We start from the raw sequence: 23,433 nt of genomic DNA, 5'->3' as shown, positions 1-23,433 counted from the left end.
ATATAAGCGATCAACTTTTTGTGATTGGTTGTTAAATGACTAAGCAGTTGCTAGGCAGATCAGTTTTCCCGGTTGGTTTTTCCTATTGGTTTAAGGGGTTGTGCATCAGGATGAAGAGGAGGGTCTTAGGTTAGTATATAGGGGGTGGCCATCTTGCTAGACTCCCTCTTGCCTTTCAGTTAATGCCCCAGGAAGGATAAGTACTATTGCTTATTTTCACTGCCTGTAAATTGTTTTTTTTTTTTTTTTTTCTTTTGAATTTCATTTGCCTTCTCTAGGGCATTATACAGTGCTGTGCCCCCTCTCTGCGTGTCATTGTCTACTTTTGCAGATTCTCCCCCCTCTGCCATGCCTCGTCCAAAACGTGCAGCTCCCCCCCCCCCGGCGCCTCGTGGATGCGGGGAGCGCCTTCCGCTCCCGCTCCCCGAGCGTTGCGCCACAGAGAGGACTTCCCCCTGTTTCAGACAGGCGGCGGGGACGGGCAGTTACAGCCCGCTCCCCTGCCGCACGGAGACGGGCAGCCAGCGGCCGCTCGTCACGTGGTGCCGATGCGCGCGGCTCGGCCGGGCCGCGCGTCCCGGCGCTCGCAGCGGGACGGGCCTCTCCTCTCCCTCCTGCCTCGGGCGTCTGCAGCACTTCCCCTCCGGCGGCCGGCGGCCGCTCTGCACGTGGCGCGGGTGCGCGCGGTCCGGCTGGGCCGCGCTCCCCGGCGCCTCCCGCGGGCGAAACGACTTCCCTCCCTCCTTCCATAAGTGCCTCCGGCCCTCCTCCTCCATCCCCGCGGTCGGCTCTCGGCGGCGTCCTGGGGGCACAAGCTGTGCCGGACGGCCGCGGCAGAGCTGCGGGGGGCGAGGGGGGGGTCAATATGCAGCTGGGGGATATGAGCCCAGGGCAGCGGGTAGCGGCTCCCGCTGTCCCCGGGACAATACAGGGCCCCATACTACCCCCCTCCAGCGGGGGGTTTAGCACACCGCACCTCAATTTAAATAATATTGGGCCGTTTGGGCCTAGTGTCGCCGGGGCGGGGGACGTGGCAGCGGCGGCCGCCACACCCGCCCCGGCGGCAGTCACATGGCAGGGTTTTCCCCCGGCCTCGGTGGCCTGCTCGGGCTCCTCCTGGGTGTCAGACGCCCCGACGCCATTTACGGCGCCCCCGCTCGTCGGTTTTCAAACCCCTCTCCACGCCCTTCCCGGTCCTTTTCAGTTTGGGTCCACACAGACATCCGTCTCGGCGGCTTATATGACGCCCGGCGGGGCGCTTTCGGTAGCAGCGCAGCAAGGCTTCGCGGGGAGCCAGTCCTTCCCCGGGGGTTTTGCGTGGCCTCCGGCTCCAGCATTCCCCTTAGCCGCCAGCATGCCTTCCATGGGCTTCATGACGGTGTCCGGCACACAGTTTTCCCCGCACGGGGCCAGCGCGGGCGCCGGCGTGCAGTCCACGTGGTCGGTCGGTGGCCCCCGAGTCGCGGTGCCCTTGCCGGCCTTTGCGGGCCTGCAGTCAGGGCAGGCACCGGGCGGTGGGTATCAGGTGGCACAGAGTTGGCCCCCTCTCGCGGCGCCCCCTCAGTTCCTTCCGGCGTCATACGGATGGGCGGGGGCGGGCAGCTGCCCGCCGCATACGGCGTGGCGGCCGTCTTACCCCGCGAGTTTCGGTGCAGTGAGCGGGTCAGCCTTTACGCAGTCGATCGGGTACACCTCGGCGGGGGCCCCCTCCCTGCAGCTGCCGGGCGGCCATCCGCCACGGAACGGGGGGACGGGCTCTCCGCCTCCGCATTTGCGGACAAGTGTTAATGATGTTCTGGTTCCCCCGGTGCCGGTTGTCCCCTCTTTTTCTCCCTTGCAGGTTCCGTCTAATTCAGGATCTACGCCCGTCACGAGGCGAAGGTCACGGACAAGCGCGACTGCGAACGTGGAGGTACGGCCATCAGCGGAGGCGGGTGCAGCGGACGACGCGGTTCCGGGTCCTTCAAACTCCGGTGAGCTAAATATTCCTTTACACGTTTCAACTTGTAGTTCCTCGTCTTCTAGCAGCGTATCATCCGGCTCTCCGCGGCGCCCGCGTAAATTAGCTAGGCTCATCGCGCGGCGAATGGCCAAGGAGGCGCACAAGGTGGCCGCTCCTGCGCAGGTGGTCCCCTCCGACCCTCCCCGTTACGGCGAGATGGTACATTGCGCCAACACGGCAGTGACAAGAGGGGTTCGTAAGCGCATGCGGGAAAAAATACGTAAGGGGAAGTATGTAGACATATTCACCCTTACAGAGGAAATGCGGCAGGGTTTTGACGCGGCCAAGAAACCGGGTGGTATTGGGGAAAATGCGTTTCGCAATTTTCACCAGTGGCTGCGTGGGTTTTTGGTGTTCATGGCTTGCTACACGGAATCGCGTCCCGCGGAGTATGCCAACTTGGTGAAATATTTGTTTTTAGTACACGATATGTACTTAAAATCCAAGGGTTCCGCGTGGCGGGATTACGACGAGAAGTTTCGTCGCAATCAGGATGGCAACCCCATCCTGCCCGCGGGTTTTAAGGATGTTGAGGTGTGGTTGGAGGTCACGCAGCAGGTCAAACCCACCCCGGACGTCACGGGCAAGAAGCCCGGGGCGGCCGGGGCGGTGGCTTCTCGATTGACGGGAAAAGGCAAGTGCTTTGCCTACAACGACGGCAAATGCGGCAAAGGAACGGGCTGTCGTTTTCGCCACTCATGCAGGTTGTGCGGAGCCAGTCACCCGGCCAAGGAATGCACCGCGGCGACAGGCGGTAAGCCTGCCGCTTCCACCGAGGCCGGTGGAATTGGCAAGTAAGGCCTTCTCCCCGATTATAGTTCCCGAGTTGCAGCGCTGGCTTACCTTGTACCCCGATGAGTCGGCGGCATCGTTTCTCTTGCAGGGCTTTCAGCACGATTTTCGTTTGCCAATCCCGGATTCGGTGTATGTGGTTGCACGCCAGAATTTGAGATCGGCTCGGGAATTCCCGCAGGAAGTCCGGCGGAAGGTTGACGGGGAGATTGGGCTGGGGCGCATGGCTGGGCCCTACGCCCTTTCCCCGTTGCCCTCCTTGTGCATTTCCCCAGTAGGGGTAGTGCCCAAGAAGGCCATAGGTAAGTTTCGTTTGATACAGCACTTGTCGCACCCGCCGGGGCTGTCGGTCAACGACGCTATCCCGGAAGCCCAATGCAGAGTTCGATATCAGTCGTTTGACGACGCGCTGCGATTAGTGCGGGATTGTGGTCCGGGGAGTCTGTTGGCAAAATTGGACGTGGAGTCGGCCTTTCGGCTACTCCCGCTACACCCAGATTCCCTGCGGTTTCTGGGTTTCAAAATAGGGGGCGAATTCTACGTCGATCGGTGTCTCCCCATGGGTTGCTCTGTCTCCTGCGCCTACTTTGAGTGCTTTAGCACGTTTTTGCACTGGTGCGTCCAGACCGCCTCCGGGCAGATGGGGGTGGCTCACTACCTGGATGACTTTCTTTTTGTAGGCCCCGGAGACAGTTCGGTCTGTGGGGACATTCTCTCGGTGGCCAGGTCGTTATTCTGCGCTTTAGGGGTACCGGTTGCGCAGGATAAGTGCGAGGGTCCTTGCACTTGTCTTAGCTATTTAGGTATCGAGATTGACACGGTAGGGGGGTGCTGTCGCTTGCCCGAGGATAAGGTGCGGAAACTATTGGGTTTGATTACAGACTGTTTAGGAAAACGCAGGGTTCGGCTTAAACAGGTGCAGTCCTTGCTTGGTTCTCTCAATTTTGCGTGTCGGATTATCCCCATGGGTAGGATTTTCTGTCGCAAACTTGAGCGGGCCACCGCGGGGACGGTTCGACAGAATCACTCCGTGTACCTTTCCCGCGAGATCAAGGATGATTTGCGGATTTGGGTCTCGTTCCTGGTGTCCTTCAACAGGGAAGTGTTGTGGCCCGCTCCTTGTTGTTCCAGTAAGCAGCTGCAGTTGTTCACGGATGCTTCAGGCAGTCGAGGTTTCGGCGCGTTCTTCGCTGGCTCATGGTGCGCTGCGGCCTGGCCGGCATCTTGGGTAACGCGTGGGTTTACCAAGAACCTGCTTCTGCTGGAATTGTTCCCGATCTTAGTGGCGCTTGAGTTATGGGCCGGACGGTTCGCAAATAGGGACATTTTGTTTCTTTGCGACAACTTAGGGGTAGTGCATGCGATTAATAACCAGCGTTCCTCATCTCCGCAGGCGCTGCGATTGCTAAGGCATTTAGTGTTGGTTTGTTTGCAGCGCAATATTAATTTTAGGGCTCGCCACGTACCTGGAGTTGACAATGGAATTGCGGATGCATTGTCCCGGTTCCAGTTTGACAAATTCAGGACGTTGGTTCCGGGAGCGGAGGCAGAGGGGTTACAGAGCCCACCTTCTGTCTGGCAGATGGTCGAAGCGGTTTAACGGCGTTGGCCAGGTGTGCACTGGCTCCCTCTACGCTACGAGCGTATGATGCTGCATGGCGGGATTGGTCAGCCTTTCAGAGTAGGTACGGGGTAGCAGGTGAGTCCTCGGCCGACGCCCTGTTGACCTTTGTTTGGGAGCATTACCAAAACGGTAGGTCAAAAGCGGCCATGGCTACTGCCCTTGCGGGCATCGCCTTTCACTCGCGACTCCACGGGACAACGGACCCCACGGGGTCGTTTGTCCTTTCCAGAGCGCTGAAAGGTTGGGCTAGGTTGCACCCGGCGCCTGCGGATTCACGTAGGCCTATAACGTTGCAGCTGCTAGCGGAATTGCTGCGTGTGCTACCTCGGATTGCGTCCTCGGAATTTGAGGTGGCATTGTTTAGTAGCGCGTATGCCCTGGCCTTTTTCGGGGCTTTTCGGGTGAGCGAGCTAGTGGCGAGCAGCAAGGCGTCCCGGGAATCGGGTCTGCTCTACGAGAATGTGCGCTTGCAGGAGGGCCTGTTGCTCTGTAGGATTATGCGGTCCAAGACAGATCAAACAGGTCGGGGTCGCTGGTTGTCCTTGGAGGCTCAGGGAGGTATGGGCGTTTGCCCGCTGCGGTTGACGCAAGAGTATGTGCGGTTAAGACCTCCGGGGGGCAACCAGTTGCTGGTGCACGCGCAGTTGGACCCTCTGACAAAGTTTCAGTTCTCATCGGTGTTCAAGAAATGTTTGACGGCGTTGGGCTTGCAGGAGGCGGACTTCGGTACTCATTCCTTTCGGATTGGGGCGGCTACCCATGCGGCGGCCGCTGGTTCATCACCAGCGGCTATTCGGGAGTTGGGTCGCTGGAAGTCGGCCTCCTATAAGTCCTATGTCCGTATAGATAAGTTATAAGTGCGCCTGTTGCGCTAACCCAAAAACGTGTTTACTCGTCGGTTTTTGAACGCTTACCGTTCAGGAATCGAGGGTGTGAAGCGAATTTTTAAAATTTTTCCTCCGAGGGGGCCTAATTGCAATTGGCTGTTCTACCAAGGTCCACGGGAGGTTTTTTGAGTTTTCTCCTTCACTTGGGTTTTATTGGTTATGTTGTGTTTAAGTTACAGATTATGTGCATAATCTGACATTAGGATATTTTCTTTTACAGCTGCCAGCAATTTTGGAGACCACATATGGATGGTTGGTCATTCATATGTTTTTTGGGCGGAGAAACATCCCATGGCATCTAGGGCGACTGAGATTTTTGGGTCCCGGCAATTTAGATGGTTAGGTGTTAGGGGCATGTTATGGGGTGATTTGTTGCGCGTCCTTTTTTCTAGGGAGCGCCGCTGGGGTCGCCCCAGTTGTATTATCATTCATCTGGGTGGTAATGATCTGGGCCGAGTTAAAGGCATAGACTTGATTTTGTCTATAAAGGCGGATGTGGTGGCGATACGTTGTCACTGGCCTGGGGTACGCATTGTCTGGTCGGAAATGGTGCCCCGTTTCCATTGGCGTGGTGCGGTGCGTTTCTCGGCGCTGGAGAAAGCACGCAAAAAGGTGAACTCGACGGTGTCTCTGTTTGTCAAGGCCATAGGCGGAGTGGCAATTAAGCATCCTCTGCTGGTGCTGCGGAACAGGCAGTTCTATAGAGACGATGGGGTTCACCTTTCTCCGGAAGGAGTGCAGTTTTTTCTGGAAGATATTTTCGGTCTTTTTCGTTAGAGCTAGTTAGTTTCTGGTTGGTTAAGGTTCTGTTTGCGGATGGCGGTGGCGGTTTGGAAAACCTTGGTGGCGGGAAATCGCTGCCAACCAGCTGTCACACAGGCATAAGTGGTCATTGTGGGGCTCCCTCTTTAAATGGACGGCAGGTGTGTCCTTTTCTTGCGGTTGGACATTTAGACGTTCCCCTGCGGGAACCGAACGTTTGCCAGAGAAAGAGGGGTAAGGCCAGCACAATGCGGGTTATGCGGGAAGGAGGCGGGGTATGTGTACTCCCCTCCTTGGTTTGGTGGTTTGTCATCTAGGTGACGGGTGCTGGTGTTTGGCAGCGGTTTTCTGTTTGCCATCCTCCAAACTAAAGTTAATATATATTCAATTCAATTCTAATTCGGCCTCAATTATTAGTTTAAAGAGTTGGTCAGCGATTAATAAACATCGTCTGACCTTTAACTCCAGCTACTGTGTCCGTGTCTTTATTTCAGTGTGTGGTGTGGTTTTATTTAGTGATAAGCTAGCTTAAGTAAAGGTTTATGTAATCACAATAAAGTTATGAGCGGCTTAGATAAGCTGAAGGCTGCATAAGCCTGAGGCCATATAAGCGATCAACTTTTTGTGATTGGTTGTTAAATGACTAAGCAGTTGCTAGGCAGATCAGTTTTCCCGGTTGGTTTTTCCTATTGGTTTAAGGGGTTGTGCATCAGGATGAAGAGGAGGGTCTTAGGTTAGTATATAGGGGGTGGCCATCTTGCTAGACTCCCTCTTGCCTTTCAGTTTATGCCAGCCCGCCCTCCCAGAATGCGTCTACGTTTTTTGTTCTTGCTGTGGGCTATTGAAAGCCAGATTGGCGGGAAATCGCTGCCAACCAGCTGTCACACAGGCATAAGTGGTCATTGTGGGGCTCCCTCTTTAAATGGACGGCAGGTGTGTCCTTTTCTTGCGGTTGGACATTTAGACGTTCCCCTGCGGGAACCGAACGTTTGCCAGAGAAAGAGGGGCAAGGCCAGCACAATGCGGGTTATGCGGGAAGGAGGCGGGGTATGTGTACTCCCCTCCTTGGTTTGGTGGTTTGTCATCTAGGTGACGGGTGCTGGTGTTTGGCAGCGGTTTTCTGTTTGCCATCCTCCAAACTAAAGTTAATATATATTCAATTCTAATTCGGCCTCAATTATTAGTTTAAAGAGTTGGTCAGCGATTAATAAACATCGTCTGACCTTTAACTCCAGCTACTGTGTCCGTGTCTTTATTTCAGTGTGTGGTGTGGTTTTATTTAGTGATAAGCTAGCTTAAGTAAAGGTTTATGTAATCACAATAAAGTTATGAGCGGCTTATTACAAAGAACATTGCGAAATATAGGATAAAATAAAGAAGTGAAAGAATAGAAAAAGTGTTTAAAATATGTGACTTCCCACACACAGGGCGTCCGCAAGCTATAGTTCTGTATGCCTATTATAGTATGTGTATATCCTTGTATTTTCTTGTGCTTATTAATAAATATTATTCAATTATCAGCAATTGTTTGTGTCTTGTTCTTTGTTCCCTTATTAGTACATATCCTAGGGTTCCACAGAGATTTGTATATTGATTCTTATTTCCAGTATAACCACTATAAGGTATATGTTACAAGGTATAACTATATTTGATCCCTATACTGAAGAATCATCACGAGGCTCCCTAAGAGACCAATTTTATCATAAAGATCCCCAAAACAATCAGTCTCAATAATTATATGACAGCAGATCTGGGTGACCACATTCACCTCGTATTATGTACATAATACGAGGTGAATGTGGTCACCTAGATCTGCTGTCATATAATTATTGAGACTGATTGTTTTGGGGATCTTTATGATAAAATTGGTCTCTTAGGGAGCCTCGTGATGATTCTTCAGTATAGGGATCAAATATAGTTATACCTTGTAACATATACCTTATAGTGGTTATACTGGAAATAAGAATCAATATACAAATCTCTGTGGAACCCTAGGATATGTACTAATAAGGGAACAAAGAACAAGACACAAACAATTGCTGATAATTGAATAATATTTATTAATAAGCACAAGAAAATACAAGGATATACACATACTATAATAGGCATACAGAACTATAGCTTGCGGACGCCCTGTGTGTGGGAAGTCACATATTTTAAACACTTTTTCTATTCTTTCACTTCTTTATTTTATCCTATATTTCGCAATGTTCTTTGTAATAATATGAATTAAAAGTTAAATTTTATTATGAGTAATAACGTGCACCACTATATGGCAATCTTGTTTTCTTCCTGTATACATTTTATTTGTACATTGCAATTTAAATTTGAGTTTGTACACAGCCCTCTCACATACTGTAATTCTCTCTGCATATTTTACATCTGCCTCCCCTGCAGTGCAACATGGTTTTTCCAGGTTGCACATAGAGATGTGCAGCGGATATTTTCGTGTTTTGTATTTTGGTTTTGGATTTGGTTCCGCGGTCGTGTTTTGGATTCGGACGCGTGTTTGCAAAACCTCCCTTTCGGATTTTTGTCGGATTCGGATGCGTTTTGGATTTGGGTGTTTTAAAAAAAACAAAACTTAAAAGCAGCTTAAATCATAGAATTTGGGGGTAATTTTGATCCTATAGTATTATTAACCTCAATAACCATAATTTCCACTCATTTCCAGTCTATTCTGAACCCCTCACAATATTATTTTTAGTCCTAAAATGTGCACCGAGGTCGCTGGATGACTAAGCTAAGCGACCCAAGTGGGCGGCACAAACACCTGGCCCATCTAGGAGTGGCACTGCAGTGTCAGACAGGATGGCACTTCAAAAAAATTGTCCCCAAACAGCACATGATGCAAAGATAAATAAAAAAAAGAGGTGCAAGATGGAATTGTCCTTCGGCCCTCCCACCCACCCATCCTTATGTTGTATAAACAGGACATGCACACTTTAACAAACCAATCATTTCAGCGAGAGGGTCTGCCACATGACTGTGGCTGAAATGACTGGTTGGTTTGGGTCCCCACCAAAAAAGAAGCAATCAATCTCTCCTTGCACAAACTGGCTCTACAGAGGCAAGATGTCCACCTCATCCTCATCGTCCGATTCCTCACCCCTTTCACTGTGTACATCCTCCTCCTCACAAAGTATTACTTCGTCCCCACTGGAATCCACCATCACAGGTCCCTGTGTACTTTCTGGAGACAATTGCTGGTAAATGTCTCCACGGAGGAATTTATAATTCATTTTCATGAACATCATCTTCTCCACATTTTCTGGAAGTAACCTCCTACGCCGATCGCTGACAAGGTGACCGGCTGCACTAAACACTCTTTCGGAGTACACACTGGAGGGGGGACAACTTAGGTAAAATAAAGCCAGTTTGTGCAAGGGCCTCCAAATTGCCTTTTTTCCTGCCAGTATACGTATGGACTGCCTGACATTCCTACAGTGATGCTGTCACTCATATAATCCTCCACCATTCTTTCAATGATGACAGAATCATATGCAGTGACAGTAGACGACATGTCAGTAATCGTTGGCAGGTCCTTCAGTCCGGACCAGATGTCAGCACTTGCTCCTGGCTGCTCTGCATCACCGCCAGCGGGTGGTTTTGGAAATTTTATCCTTTTCCTGGCAGCTCCAGTGGTGGTAGAAAATGAAGGAGGAGCTGTTGGCGGGTCACGTTCCGCTTGACTTGACAATTGTCTCATCAGCAGGTCTTTGAACATCTGCAGACTTGTGTCTGCCGGAAAGAGAGATACAACGTAGGCTTTAAACCTAGGATCGAGCACGGTGACCAAAATGTAGTGTTCTGATTTCAAAAAATTGCCCCCCCCCGTGAATCCTGGTTAAGCGAATGAAGGGCTCCATCCACAAGTCCCACATGCCTAGCGGAATCGCTTCATTTTAGCTCCTCCTTCAATCTCTCCAGCTGCTTCTGCAAAAGCCTGATGAGGGGAATGACCTGACTCCAGGGACGTGCGGTGAGCTAAATGGCTCAGGAGGCACTGGCTAACCCCAGAGCCAGATTTACATGCAATATATGAGCCAAAGGGTGCATCTGGGCATTATACACAGGTGCAGCATTATAAACTACTGGAAATCTGGTGAGTTTTGATTAGAGATGTGTGGAAAGGATACACCGGTGAGGCACTGCCTCACCTGCCATAGACTTTTTACTCCAGAGTTTGGGCTATAAAAAATTATTAAAATAATGCAAAGAAGATATTTCAAACAAATTATTAGTATTTTTCATATATTTTATTCAGTCAAAACTCTGGTTTAAACGTAAGTATGACAGGAAAGGCTCTGCCTCACCTCACCGCACGTCACTGCCTGACTCAGGCTGGCAGTGTCTGAACTGACTTCACGTGTGGCAAGTTCAAAGGGTTGGAATACCTTGCACAACATGGAAATCATTCTCCACTGCGCTTGAGTCAGGTGCATTCTAGAGATGTGCACTTGAAATTTTTCGGGTTTTGTGTTTTGGTTTTGGGTTTGGTTCCGCGGCCGTGTTTTGGGTTCGACCGCGTTTTGGCAAAACCTCACCGAATTTTTTTTGTCGGATTCGGGTGTGTTTTGGATTCGGGTGTTTTTTTCAAAAAACCCTAAAAAACAGCTTAAATCATAGAATTTGGGGGTCATTTTGATCCCAAAGTATTATTAACCTCAAAAACCATAATTTCCACTCATTTTCAGTCTATTCTGAACACCTCACACCTCACAATATTATTTTTAGTCCTAAAATTTGCACCGAGGTCGCTGGATGACTAAGCTAAGCGACCCAAGTGGCCGACACAAACACCTGGCCCATCTAGGAGTGGCACTGCAGTGTCACGCAGGATGGCCCTTCCAAAAAACACTCCCCAAACAGCACATGACGCAAAGAAAAAAAGAGGCGCAATGAGGTAGCTGTGTGAGTAAGCTAAGCGACCCTAGTGGCCGACACAAACACCTGGCCCATCTAGGAGTGGCACTGCAGTGTCACGCAGGATGGCCCTTCCAAAAAACACTCCCCAAACAGCACATGACGCAAAGAAAAAAAGAGGCGCAATGAGGTAGCTGTGTAAGTAAGATAAGCGACCCTAGTGGCCGACACAAACACCTGGCCCATCTAGGAGTGGCACTGCAGTGTCACGCAGGATGGCCCTTCCAAAAAACACTCCCCAAACAGCACATGACGCAAAGAAAAAAAGAGGCGCAATGAGGTAGCTGTGTGAGTAAGCTAAGCGACCCTAGTGGCCGACACAAACACCTGGCCCATCTAGGAGTGGCACTGCAGTGTCACGCAGGATGGCCCTTCCAAAAAACACTCCCCAAACAGCACATGACGCAAAGAAAAAAAGAGGCGCAATGAGGTAGCTGTGTGAGTAAGCTAAGCGACCCTAGTGGCCGACACAAACACCTGGCCCATCTAGGAGTGGCACTGCAGTGTCACGCAGGATGGCCCTTCCAAAAAACACTCCCCAAACAGCACATGACGCAAAGAAAAAAAGAGGCGCAATGAGGTAGCTGTGTGAGTAAGCTAAGCGACCCTAGTGGCCGACACAAACACCTGGCCCATCTAGGAGTGGCACTGCAGTGTCACGCAGGATGGCCCTTCCAAAAAACACTCCCCAAACAGCACATGACGCAAAGAAAAAAAGAGGCGCAATGAGGTAGCTGTGTGAGTAAGCTAAGCGACCCTAGTTGCCGACACAAACACCTGGCCCATCTAGGAGTGGCACTGCAGTGTCACGCAGGATGGCCCTTCCAAAAAACACTCCCCAAACAGCACATGACGCAAAGAAAAATGAAAGAAAAAAGAGGTGCAAGATGGAATTGTCCTTGGGCCCTCCCACCCACCCTTATGTTGTATAAACAGGACATGCACACTTTAACCAACCCATCATTTCAGTGACAGGGTCTGCCACACGACTGTGACTGAAATGACGGGTTGGTTTGGACCCCCACCAAAAAAGAAGCAATTAATCTCTCCTTGCACAAACTGGCTCTACAGAGGCAAGATGTCCACCTAATCATCATCCTCCGATATATCACCGTGTACATCCCCCTCCTCACAGATTATCAATTCGTCCCCACTGGAATCCACCATCTCAGCTCCCTGTGTACTTTGTGGAGGCAATTGCTGCTGGTCAATGTCTCCACGGAGGAATTGATTATAATTCATTTTAATGAACATCATCTTCTCCACATTTTCTGGAAGTAACCTCGTACGCCGATTGCTGACAAGGTGAGCGGCGGCACTAAACACTCTTTCGGAGTACACACTTGTGGGAGGGCAACTTAGGTAGAATAAAGCCAGTTTGTGCAAGGCCTCCAAATTGCCTCTTTTTCCTGCCAGTATAAGTACGGACTGTCTGACGTGCCTACTTGGATGCGGTCACTCATATAATCCTCCACCATTCTTTCAATGGGGAGAGAATCATATGCAGTGCCAGTAGACGACATGTCCGTAATCGTTGGCAGGTCCTTCAGTCCGGACCAGATGTCAGCATCAGCAGTCGCTCCAGACTGCCCTGCATCACCGCCAGCGGGTGGGCTCGGAATTCTGAGCCTTTTCCTCGCACCCCCAGTTGCGGGAGAATGTGAAGGAGGAGATGTTGACAGGTCGCGTTCCGCTTGACTTGACAATTTTCTCACCAGCAGGTCTTTGAACCCCAGCAGACTTGTGTCTGCCGGAAAGAGAGATCCAAGGTAGGTTTTAAATCTAGGATCGAGCACGGTGGCCAAAATGTAGTGCTCTGATTTCAACAGATTGACCACCCGTGAATCCTTGTTAAGCGAATTAAGGGCTCCATCCACAAGTCCCACATGCCTAGCGGAATCGCTCTGTGTTAGCTCCTCCTTCAATGTCTCCAGCTTCTTCTGCAAAAGCCTGATGAGGGGAACGACCTGACTCAGGCTGGCAGTGTCTGAACTGACTTCACGTGTGGCAAGTTCAAAAGGCAGCAAAACCTTGCACAATGTTGAAATCATTCTCCACTGCGCTTGAGACAGGTGCATTCCACCTCCTATATCGTGCTCAATTGTATAGGCTTGAATGGCCTTTTGCTGCTCCTCCAACCTCTGAAGCATATATAGGGTTGAATTCCACCTCGTTACAACTTCTTGCTTCAGATGATGGCAGGGCAGGTTCAGGCGTTTTTGGTGGTGCTCCAGTCTTCTGTACGTGGTGCCTGTACGCCGAAAGTGTCCCGCAATTCTTCTGGCCACCGACAGCATTTCTTGCACGCCCCTGTCGTTTTTTAAATAATTCTGCACCACCAAATTCAAGGTATGTGCAAAACATGGGACGTGCTGGAATTTGCCCATATTTAATGCACACACAATATTGCTGGCGTTGTCCGATGCCACAAATCCACAGGAGAGTCCAATTGGGGTAAGCCATTCCGCGATGATCTTCCTCAGTTGCCGTAAGAGGTTTTCAGCTGTGTGCGTATTCTGGAAACCGGTGATACAAAGCGTAGCCTGCCTAGGAAAGAGTTGGCGTTTGCGAGATGCTGCTACTGGTGCCGCCGCTGCTGTTCTTGCGGCGGGAGTCCATACATCTACCCAGTGGGCTGTCGCAGTCATATAGTCCTGACCCTGCCCTGCTCCACTTGTCCACATGTCCGTGGTTAAGTGGACATTGGGTACAGCTGCATTTTTTAGGACACTGGTGACTCTTTTTCTGAGGTCTGTGTACATTTTCGGTATCGCCTGCCTAGAGAAATGGAACCTAGATGGTATTTGGTACCGGGGACACAGTACCTCCAACAAGTCTCTAGTTGGCTCTGCAGTAATGATGGATACCGGAACCAAGTTTCTCACCACCCAGGATGCCAAGGCCTCAGTTATCCGCTTTGCAGCAGGATGACTGCTGTGATATTTCATCTTCCTCGCAAAGGACTGTTGGACAGTCAATTGCTTGGTGGAAGTAGTAAAAGTGGTCTTACGACTTCCCCTCTGGGATGACCATCGACTCCCAGCAGCAACAACAGCAGCGCCAGCAGCAGTAGGCGTTACACGCAAGGATGCATCGGAGGAATCCCAGGCAGGAGAGGACTCGTCAGAATTGCCAGTGACATGGCCTGCAGGACTATTGGCATTCCTGGGGAAGGAGAAAATTGACACTGAGGGAGTTGGTGGGGTGGTTTGCGTGAGCTTGGTTACAAGAGGAAGGGATTTACTGGTCAGTGGACTGCTTCCGCTGTCGCCCAAAGTTTTTGAACTTGTCACTGACTTATTATGAATGCGCTGCAGGTGACGTATAAGAGAGGATGTTCTGAGGTGGTTAACATCCTTACCCCTACTTATTACAGCTTGACAAAGGCAACACATTGCTTGACAAATGTTGTCCGCATTTCTGTTGAAATACTTCCACACCGAAGAGCTGATTTTTTTGGTATTTTCACCAGGCATGTCAATGGCCCTATTCCTCCCACGGACAACAGGTGTCTCCCCGGGTGCCTGACTTAAACAAACCACCTCACCATCAGAATCCTCCTTGTCAATTTCCTCCCCAACGCCAGCAACACCCATATCCTCCTCATCCTGGTGTACTTCAACACTGACATCTTCAATCTGACTATCAGGAACTGGACTGCGGGTGCTCCTTCCAGCACTTGCAGGTGGCGTGCAAATGGTGGAAGGCGCATGCTCTTCACGTCCAGTGTTGGGAAGGTCAGGCATCGCAACCGACACAATTGGACTCTCCTTGTGGATTTGGGATTTCGAAGAACGCACAGTTCTTTGCTGTGCTTTTGCCAGCTTGAGTCTTTTCATTTTTCTAGCGAGAGGCTGAGTGCTTCCATCCTCATGTGAAGCTGAACCACTAGCCATGAACATAGGCCAGGGCCTCAGCCGTTCCTTGCCACTCCGTGTGGTAAATGGCATATTGGCAAGTATACGCTTCTCCTCCGACAATTTTCTTTTAGATTTTTGAGTCCTTTTTTTACTGATATTTGGTGTTTTGGATTTTACATGCTCTGTACTATGACATTGGGCATCGGCTTTGGCAGACGACGTTGATGGAATTTCATCGTCTCGGCCATGACTAGTGGCAGCAGCTTCAGCACGAGGTGGAAGTCGATCTTGATCTTTCCCTATTTTTGGAACCTCAACATTTTTGTTCTCCATATTTTAATAGGCACAACTAAAAGGCACCTCAGGTAAACAATGGAGATGGATGGATACTAGTATACTTATGGATGGACGAGCGACTGCCGACACAGAGGTAGCTACAGCCGTGGACTACCGTACTGTGTCTGCTGCTAATATAGACTGGATGATAATGAGATAAAAATAAAATATATATATATATATCACACTAGTACTGCAGCCGGACAGGTATATATATTATGTAATGACGGACCTGCTGGGCACTGTCTGTCAGCACTGCAGACTCCTAAAGTAAGCTACTAGTATCAAGAAGATAGAAAAAAAAAACCACGGGTAGGTGGTATACAATTATGGATGGACGAGCGACTGCCGACACAGAGGTAGCTACAGCCGTGGACTACCGTACTGTGTCTGCTGCTAATATAGACTGGATGATAATGAGATAAAATTAAAATATATATATATATCACACTAGTACTGCAGCCGGACAGGTATATATTATGTAATGACGGACCTGCTGGACACTGTCTGTCAGCACTGCAGACTCCTAAAGAAAGCTACTAGTATCAAGAAGATAGAAAAAAAAACCACGGGTAGGTGGTATACAATTATGGATGGACGAGCGACTGCCGACACAGAGGTAGCTACAGCCGTGGACTACCGTACTGTGTCTGCTGCTAATATAGACTGGATGATAATGAGATAAAATTAAAATATATATATATATCACACTAGTACTGCAGCCGGACAGGTATATATTATGTAATGACGGACCTGCTGGACACTGTCTGCAGAATGCGTTTATAAAAACACCACACGACGAGTGTTTAACTTTTTCAGGCAGACAATCACAATATACTGGTGGTCAGCAGACAATCACAATATACTGGTGGTCAGTGGTCACTGGTCAGTCACACTGGCAGTGGCACTCTGGCAGCAAAAGTGTGCACTGTACTTAAAATATGTACTCCTGCTATAACTGCTCCCCAGTCTCCCCCACAATTAAGCTGTGTGAGCAGTGAGCACTCAGCACAGTCAGATAATGATATACAGTATTACATATGATGCAGCACACTGGGCTGAGCACAGATATAGTATGTGACTGTGTCACACTGTGTATCGTTTTTTTTTCAGGCAGAGAACGGATTAATTAAACTGGTGGTGGTTACTGGTCACTGGTCACACTATCAGCAAGTAGTACTCCGTCCTAAGCAGACAATCACAATATACTGGTGGTCAGTGTGGTCACTGGTCAGTCACACTGGCAGTGTGGCACTCTGGCAGCAAAAGTGTGCACTGTACTTAAAATATATTGTACTCCTGCTCTAACTGCTCCCCAGTCTCCCCCACAATTAAGCTGTGTGAGCAGTGAGCACTCAGCACAGTCAGATATACAGTATTACATATGATGATGCAGCACACTGAGGCTGAGCACAGATATGGTATGTGACTGTGTCACACTGTGTATCGTTTTTTTTCAGGCAGAGAACGGATTAATTAAACTGGTGGTCAATGGTCACACTATCAGCAAGTAGTAGTACTCCAGTCCTAATATGCTCCCCAAAATAAGTAAATACTAAATAGTGTCTCTAACTCTCTACTCTCTTCTCTATAAACGGAGAGGACGCCAGCCACGTCCTCTCCCTATCAATCTCAATGCACGTGTGAAAATGGCGGCGACGCGCGGCTCCTTATATAGAATCCGAGTCTCGCGATAGAATCCGAGCCTCGCGAGAATCCGACAGCGGGATGATGACGTTCGGGCGCGTTCGGGTTAGCCGAGCAAGGCGGGAAGGTTCGAACCTGCCTCGGACCCGTGTAAAAAGGCTGAAGTTCGGGGGGGTTCGGATTCCGAGGAACCGAACCCGCTCATCACTAGTGCATTCCCCCTCCTTTGCCTATATCGTAGGTAGATGTATAGGCTTGAATGGCCTTTTGCTGCTCCTCCATCCTCTGAAGCATATAGAGGGTTGAATTCCACTTCGTTACCACCTCTTGCTTCAGCTGATGGCAGGGCATGTTCATGATTGTTTGCTGGCGCTCCAGTCTTCGGCACGCGGTGGCTGAATGCCGAAAGTGGCCCGCAATTTTTCGGGCCACCGACAGCATCTCCTGCACGCCCCTGTCGCTTTCAAGAAATTATGCACCAAATTAATTGTATGTGCAAAACATGGGACGTGCTAGAATTTGCCCACATGTAATGCACGCACAATATTGGTGTCGTTGTCCGATATCACAAATCCCCAGGAGAGTTCAACTGGGGTAAGCCAATCTGCGATGATGTTCCTCAGTTACCGTAAGAGGTTGTCAGCTGTGTGCCTCTTATGGAAAGCGGTGATACATAGCGTAGCCTGCCTAGGAATGAGTTGGCGTTTGCGAGATGATGCTACTGGTGCCGCCGCTGTTGTTGTAGCGGGAGGCAATACATCTACCCAGTGGGCTGTCACAGTCATATAGTCCTTAGTCTGCCCTGCTCCACTTGTCCACATGTCCATGGTTAAGTGGACAGTGGGTACAACTGCATTTTTTAGGACACTGAGGACACTTTTTCTGATGTCTGTGTACATTCTCGCTATCGCCTGCCTAGAGAAGTGGAACCTAGATGGGATTTGGTACCGGGGACACACTACCTCAAGCAATTCTCTAAGTCCCTGTGAACTAACGGTGGATACCGGATGCACATCTAACACCAACACAGTTGTCAAGGCCTGAGTTATCCGCTTTGCAACAGGATGATTGCTGTGATATTTCATATTCCTCGCAAAGGACTGTTGGACAGTCAATTGCTTACTGGAAGTAGTACTTCCGACTTCCCCTCTGGGATGATGATCGACTCCCAGCAGCAACAACAGCAGCGCCAGCAGCAACAGCAGCAGTAGGCGTTACACTCAAGGATCCATCGGAGGAATCACAGTTAGGAGAGGAGTCGTCAGACTTGCCAGTGACATGGCCTGCAGGACTATTGGCGTTCCTGTCTAAGGAGGAAATTGACATTGAGGGAGTTGGTGGGGTGGTTTGCAGGAGCTTGGGTACAAAAGGAAGAAGGGATTTAATTGTCAGTGGACTGCTTCCGCTGTCACCCAAAGTTTTTGAACTTGTCAATGACTTCTGATGAATGCGCTCCAGGTGACGTATAAGGGAGGATGTTCCTAGGTGGTTAACGCCCTTACCAATACTTATTACAGCTTGACAAAGGCAACACACGGCTTGACACCTGTTGTCCGCATTTCTGTTGAAATAATGACACACCAAAGAGGTGATTTTTTTTGTATTTTGACCAGGCATGTCAATGGCCTTATTCATCCCATGGACAACAGGTGTCTCCCCAGGTGCCTGACTTAAACAAACCACCTCACCATCAGAATCCTCCTCGTCAATTTCCTCCTCAGTGCCAGCAACACCCATATCCTCATCCTGGTGTACTTCAACAGTGACATCTTCAATTTGAATATCAGGAACTGGACTGTGGGTGCTTCTTCCAGCACTTGCAGGGGGCGTGCAAATTGTGGAAGGAGCCACCTCTTCCCGTCCAGAGTTGGGAAGGTCAGGCATCGCAACCGACACAATTGGACTCTCCTTGGGGATTTGTGATTTAGAACGCACAGTTCTTTGCTTTGCTTTTGCCAGCTTAACTCTTTATTTTTCTAGCGGGAGGATGAGTGCTTAGATCGTCATGTGAATCTGAACCACTAGCCATGAACATAGGCCAGGGCCTCAGCCGTTCCTTGCCACTCCGTGTCATAAATGGCATATTGGCAAGTTTACGCTTCTCCTCAGACAATTTTAATTTAGATTTTTGGGTCATTTTACTGAACCTTTGCTTTTTGGATTTTACATTCTCTCTACTATGACATTGGGCATCGGCCTTGGCAGACGACGTTGATGGCATTGAATCGTCTCTACCATGACTAGTGGCAGCAGCTTCAGCACTAGGTGGAAGTGGATCTTGATCTTTCCCTATTTTACCCTCCAAATTTTTGTTGTGTGGAATTATATGCCAGTAATATATCTGGAATTAGACGGCAGTAATGTCTGGAATTAGATACCACTAGATAGATACCAGATACCACTGTGACTGGAATGATGATGACCTATGCACAGTGACAGGACACTACCGTGACAGGACACTACCACAGCACCCTACAGCAGCAAGATGCAGCACAAGACACTGTACTAGTATTAGTAATGTAGTATTACTGAGCACCACAAGACACTGAGCACAGATGATACTGAGCACTGATTATACTGAGCACTGATTATACTGAGCACTGATGATACTGAGCACCGATGATACTACGGAGAACTGACACTGAGCAGCACGATTAGCACAAGACACTGTACTAGTATTAGTAATGTAGTATTACTGAGCACCACAAGACAACGAGCAGTGATACTGAGGACTGATGATACTGAGCACTGATGATACTGAGCACTGATACTAGGTACTGATGATACTGAGCACTGATGATACTACGGAGAACTGACACTGAGCAGCACGATGCAGCACAAGACACTGTACTAGTATTAGTGAGCAGCACAAAGGCACTCTGGAATTGTCACCCCCCAGATACCACTGTGACTGGAATGATGATGAATGATACACAGTTACAGGACACTACTAACACAGCACCCTACAGCAGCAAGATGCAGCACAAGAGAGACACTGTACTAGTATTAGTGAGCAGCACAAAAGCACTCTGGAATTGTCACCCCCCCAGATACCACTGTGAGTGGAATGATGATGAATGATACACAGTCACAGGACACTACTAACACAGCACCCTACAGCAGCAAGATGCAGCACAAGACACTGTACTAGTATTACTGAGCAGCAATAAGCACTGATACTGAGCACTGATATTGAGATTTGCCACTGAGAGAACGTAGCCACGTCCTCTCTGTACCCTCTACAATGCACGAGTGAAAATGGCGGCGATGCGCGGCTCTTTATATGGAATATGATTCTCGCGAATATCCGACAGCGGGATGATGACATTTTGCCTCGTTCGGGTTTTCCGAGTCAGGCGGGAACAACCGAGCCTGCCTCGGATGTGTGTAAAACACATTGGAGTTCGGGGGGGTTCGGTTCTCGGAGAACTGAACCCGCTCATCTCTAGTTGCACAGTTACAGAACTTGCTCTTTTCTGCTTTATTCCCAACTCAGAATCAGGCCCAAAGTCTAAAGAACCACACTGAAATGAGATTTGTTGGAAATAACAGTAAAACACATCAAGACATTACAAAGAAGTTGACAATGGCACCAAATCAAAACTGTTGTGCAGTTTTAAACATGCCGCTGGCTGTGTCTCCCTCAATGACTGTGTTCATTCACTCCTGACATTTATGACTAGAAGATACCATCGAGGTGGGACCAACAGTATATCACCTCGGAGGCAGGTTTTGATGGAACTGAAATGGTTTAGGAATAAGTCGTTATAAACCATATTTCCAGAGCACGTTTCAGCCATTTCTACACAAGACAATGTTAAATACATTCTTCTTAATTTAAAAACGATGTCACGCATACACACACACTGCGTGATGTTGGAGTGGTATGGCCGGCAAAGTTTTCTGAACTAAAGTAAAAATAAGCAAAAGAAAAACAATATAACAATAATATAATGAAGCAACAATGATATAATGAAGTTATTGAAATCTAAGACACGTGGCTAAATAGAAACATCTGTGGCAGATACGTACATGACAACAACAATCATTTTGGCTATCCTCACGGGCTCAGAGAGGCATTGTCACTCGTAGGCACCAAATGGTTTATCTACCACTGGCATATTACCAACTACAATAACTATCATTATGCATCACTTCATACTGCAGTGATACATAATGATGTACTGCCACAATCTGCCATATTGGAGCACCTCTGAGCCCTAGAGGTAATCACACACTCCCCTTATGACCAAATCAGAGAGATAGCCAAGGGCAGAAAATATCACTTTCTATACTAAGATGGATACCACCAGCCTTCACAATCCCATGGATCAGCACAACAAGTAGCAGTTCCAACTGTATATGAGAGCTGTGATTACCACCAACCAGCAGCCGTTCTAGCACTCAGAAATAGACATACCATAACATCTTCAAACAGCAGAACAGCTTAATCTAGGCACAATAAAGACTAAAAGTGGAGCTCAGAATTTTGGCAGCATAGATTCTAGCCCACATATTACATCACCAGTCACAGTTTACTACTCAAAAATAGCAAAGGTGTCCAAGCCTAAACCAGATGAATACCATATCAAATGTCTATATAATACCGCTTTCACATCTCCAATGCCGGATCCCACCCGGGAATTGGAAACGGGTCCTTCCCGGGTAGGATCCGGTATTGGAGGCTGCTTGCTGGCTTCCCGACCCGGCAATCTGCCGGGCTGGTTACCATAGCGGAGGGGAGTGGAGCCGGCAGGGGGGGTGGAGGCAGTGATGGGAGATGAGCTCATCTCCGTGCCGCCTCTCCCTATGCTGTGAATGGGTACCGGGTCGTATCGACCCGGCAACCCATTCACACTGCGCCTGACCCGGTATTCAACCCGGGAATAACCCTTTTTATTACCCAGGTTGAAATACAGGCGACCCAGGAATTCGGACATGGCCCTTTCACACTGCGCACTGATCCGTGTCGACCCGGCAATATGCATATTAGTTACTACCATATTGTGGATCACTTATTGAGCAGCATTGAAAGCAGGTTTTTTTTTTTTTTTCAATTTGTTAGAGACTACCTGCAAAGTCCTATTATGTAGAATAGATACCATAAACCTATACCTGTTTTTAATACACTGTGAGCTTTATTTAAGTTTATTAGCAAACCATAAAAGCACACTAATGGGCAAAACCATGTTGCACTGCAGGTGGGACAGATGTAACATGTGCAGGGATAGGTGGATTTTGGTGGGGTGTGTTCAAACTGCACTCTAAATTGCAGTGTAAAAATAAAGCAGCCAGTATTTACCACGCACAGAAACCCCATGATATCCAGACTATAGATCTATGCTAAAAAAGTGTACAGTCAATAGCTCTACCACTAATGGTAGACATATATTAGGTCGACGTGGTCAAAAGGACGACATGTAAAAGGTAGACAGTTCAAAGGTTGACATGACAATGTTCGACACACATATGATAGCCACAAGTTTTTTCTTCTTTTTTTTTTTATTTTTCAGACTTTACCATCCACATGGACTATGATTGGGTATAGTAACCTGTGCTGAGCACACAGTAGCAGAACGAGCGAAGCGAGCCATGCGAGGGGACGTAGTACACTGATTGGGCTTGATTGTGACAGAAAAGTGACAAAACACCAGCAAAAATTGTGTAAACTTTTGTTGTGTCGACCATTTACATGTCGACCTTTTCACCCTGTTGACCATTTGACCCTGACAACCTTTCCTACTGTCTACCTATCCCATGCCAACATTTTGACCATGTCGACCTTTTTGACCCTGTCTACCTAATGCATGTCTACCATTAGTGGTAGACCAAATGACTATACACCTTTTTAGTGTAGATATAATAATCCACACTCGCACTCCATACCAGAGCTCACTTTTCTCTTAGTGTTAATAAAAATCAAAGGCAAACACAACAGATGAGGAGACTCCAACATTGTAGACATAGGGGGAGATGTACTAAGCAGTGAAAAGAGTCGGGAAGTGAGCCAGTGGAGAAGTTGCCCATGGCAACCAACCAGCTGCTCTGTATCATTTTATAGTATGTAATTATAAATGTTACCTCAATGCCGATTGGTTGCCATGGGCAACTTCTCCACTGGCTCACTTCTCCACTCTTTCCACTGCTTTGTACAACTTCCCCATAAAAGGGTATAGGAAAATAGAACACAGCAGAGACATGTGTGAATTGGTAGTGTTGGAAATACATAGTAGTTTGCCTAATGTTGTCTGTTTTGACAAAATACCTACTACAGGTTGAGTATCCCATATCCAAATACTCCGAAAAATATGGAATATTCCGAAATACTGAATTTTTGGAGTGAGACTGAGATAGTGAAACCTTTGTTTTCTGATGGCTCAGTGTACACACACTTTGTTTAATGCACAAAGTTATTAGAAATATTGGCTAAATGACCTTCAGGCTGTGTGTATAAGGTGTATATGAAACATAAATGCATTCTGTGCCATGATATCTTATTATGGCATGCAATTATTCCAAAATACGGAATAATCCGATATCCAAAATACTTCTGGTCCCAAGCATTTTGGATAAGGGATACTCAACCTGTAGTTATAA

The 23,433-nt window shown here is 48.5% G+C and overlaps 1 protein-coding gene across 3 annotated transcripts in view; it reads right to left on the bottom strand.

Moving 5' to 3' along the window:
* ADGRD1 (adhesion G protein-coupled receptor D1) overlaps nucleotides 1–23,433 on the bottom strand; it is a 1,058,506-nt gene that overhangs the window by 15,622 nt on the left and 1,019,451 nt on the right. The gene's annotated exons all lie outside the window — the stretch shown is intronic.

This window comes from Pseudophryne corroboree, chromosome 1 (assembly GCF_028390025.1).
Source record: "Pseudophryne corroboree isolate aPseCor3 chromosome 1, aPseCor3.hap2, whole genome shotgun sequence".
Taxonomy (NCBI): Eukaryota; Metazoa; Chordata; class Amphibia; order Anura; family Myobatrachidae; genus Pseudophryne; species Pseudophryne corroboree.
The sequence above is the reverse complement of the archived record's forward strand: the minus strand, read 5'-3'. Positions and strand labels throughout refer to the sequence as shown.